This window comes from Tupaia chinensis, unplaced genomic scaffold (assembly GCF_000334495.1).
Source record: "Tupaia chinensis unplaced genomic scaffold, TupChi_1.0 Scaffold000013_1, whole genome shotgun sequence".
In the NCBI taxonomy this organism is placed as follows: domain Eukaryota; kingdom Metazoa; phylum Chordata; class Mammalia; order Scandentia; family Tupaiidae; genus Tupaia; species Tupaia belangeri.
In genome coordinates, this window is record NW_006159443.1 from 298,062 (window position 1) to 300,615 (window position 2,554).

Consider the following 2,554-nt stretch of genomic DNA (forward strand, 5'->3'; position numbering starts at 1 on the left):
AAGCAAAAAGTCATCCTCCACGGTGCCGAGGGAATGGCCATGCCACAAAACCTTCTCTTCTATTCTCCACTCAGGGTTTTGAGCATGTATGCACACATGCCTGGTGTGATTTTTCAAGCTGCTGGGTCCAGGAATCAAGCCATGCAGTCAGCCATGTGGTGTCCAGCCATACCAATCTCAATGCCACCTGCTAGTCTCCAGTTTTTTTTTGTTTTTTTTTTTTAAATGTATCGAGCGGCTGGTGGGTCCCGCGGGGTCCGGAGTTCCTTACACCAGGGCCCCGCCAGGCTCCGTGGGATGTCCGTGGTTTTTGTGCGGGACTAGCTGAGGGGCAAGGCGGTGGTCAATCAAGAGACCATCCAGCGGCTCCTGGAGGAGAATGATCAGCTGATCCGCTCTATGGTGGAGTATCAGAACACGGGCCGGGCGAACGAGTGCGTGCAGTTCCAGCACGTGTTACAGAAATCTCATTTACTTGGCTACCATTGCAGATGCCAGCCCAACCAGTACTTCAAAAGCAATGGAATAACTTTCCAGGTAGTCGGTGTGAGGAGTGAGTGAATGTAATTTATCTCCTAGGACCTGGAGACTGGATCTTTACCCCAAGTTGCTTATAATACCAGTGAAAATCTGAAGAAAACTACTAACTTAACAGTATTCGCAATGTATTTTAATAATTAAGTATATCCTGCAATAAGTTGACACCAGGTGTCTTCTGGCCTGAAGTGGGAGGGTGTTTAAATCACAGCGATGTCTTGGGCATCAAAAAGCCTACTTTTTCGTTTCTCACTGGAGAGAAGATTGAAAATACCTATTGGACCGTCAGGAGTAACTGGTGAGACTTCCAACTGAGATCTTGCCAGATGGACAGACAACTGTTCCCTTTACCTCCTCTGTCTGATTGCTCTCTTCAGGTTGCTTTGAAATAAAGCTTGCTTTTCCAGAAAAAAAAAAAATGTATCTTGGGACATCTTTCAGTTTAGAACACATAAATTTAACTCATGTTTTGTTCATGGCCACATAGCAATCATGACATCAATGCATTATTTTTAAAAATTTTGTAATAGGTTTTTGGGGGACCAGCAGGTGGTGTGGTGGTTAAGGCACTGGGTGCTTCCCCATGGCTGACTACGGTTTGAGTCCTGGACCTGGTGGCTTGCTCTCTCACCTTCTCTCTCTCTCTCTCTCTCTCTCTCTGTGTATCTTTCTAGTCAAATTAAAAATAAATGAATAAGTAAAGTTAAATAAATAATTTTAAAAAATTTTGTAATAGGTTTTTGTCATAGGGCGCATGTATGCGCCTGATTGCTGGAGACAGAAAGAGAGAAACAGTAAGAAGGAAAGTGAGAAATCACCCCCTGGTGGTATGGCCATGACTCAACTCCTTCTCCTCCATTTTCCTCCTGGGATTTTGGGCACACCAACATGTGCACATGGACTGATGTTCAAGCTGCTGGATCCATAGCTCAAACCTTGGTCTGCCATGTGAGAGTCCAGAGTCTTAACAACCACACCACTTGCTGGCCCCTCAGTGCATGAAATTTGATATGATCAGTGGGTTGTTGATAAGGCTAGATGATTTTCTGTGTTTTGTTGAGACAAACACAGCAACAATAAAAGCTTTTGTATATATAACTATATATATATATAACACATATATATATATATATATATATATATATATATATATATATATATATATATATATGCACATACATACATAAATATGAATTCTTACAGGTTTAAGGCTTTTGGTACATAGTGTAAAACTGTCATCTATTAAGGAACAAATATACATTGGCATGGGGAGAAAGTGTGCCTCCCCCCACCCCTTTTTTTGAGTTTTTGCCATAGGGCATGTGTGCTTGCTTGCCAAAGAGACAGAGACAATAAGAGGGAAAGTGAGAAATCATTCCCTGGGGCGATGGCTATGATGTAATCCCTTCTCTTTCATTTTTATCCTGGGATTTTGGGCACTCACACACATGTACTGACTGGATATGATTTTCAACCCTCCAGGTCTAGGACTCGAACTACAGTCAGCCATGGGGAAGTCCAGTACCTTAATCACTATGCCACCTGTTGGCCCTGTGCCCCCTCTTATTTTAAAAAGAAGATTTTATAGGCAATATTTAAAGCGTAAAGACAACTGTAAAGTTGGTGTTTTTTAGCCCCTAAAGAAGAAACCTTGCAGCATCTTTCTTTAAAAAAAAAAAAAATTTATTTAATTTTATTTGTTGTCATTATTATTATTGTTAAATTTGCAATAGGGCATGTGTGCTCACCAGAGAGAGAGAAAGGGAAAGTGAGAAAACAGGTCACCAGGTCCAGAACTCGAACCATGGTCAGCCATGTGGAAGTCCAGCACCTTAATCACCACACCACTGGCTGGTCCCAAGGCAGCATCTTTTAATATCTTCCTCTTTACTTGCTAAAGAGGACAAACCCTAAACCCACATGCTCATTTCAGTGTTGCCTTGTTTATAACTGTGTTGCTAGAAGATTTTTTTTAAAAGGAATTATTTATTGAATTATTTTGATATTATTTATTTTT

At 41.2% G+C, this 2,554-nt stretch overlaps 1 pseudogene; it reads left to right on the forward strand.

The window, feature by feature from the left end:
- The first annotated feature begins 297 nt into the window (after nucleotides 1-297).
- LOC102468082 (SS18-like protein 2 pseudogene) lies at nucleotides 298-532 on the forward strand (annotated as a pseudogene).
- The last annotated feature ends 2,022 nt before the right edge of the window (nucleotides 533-2,554 follow it).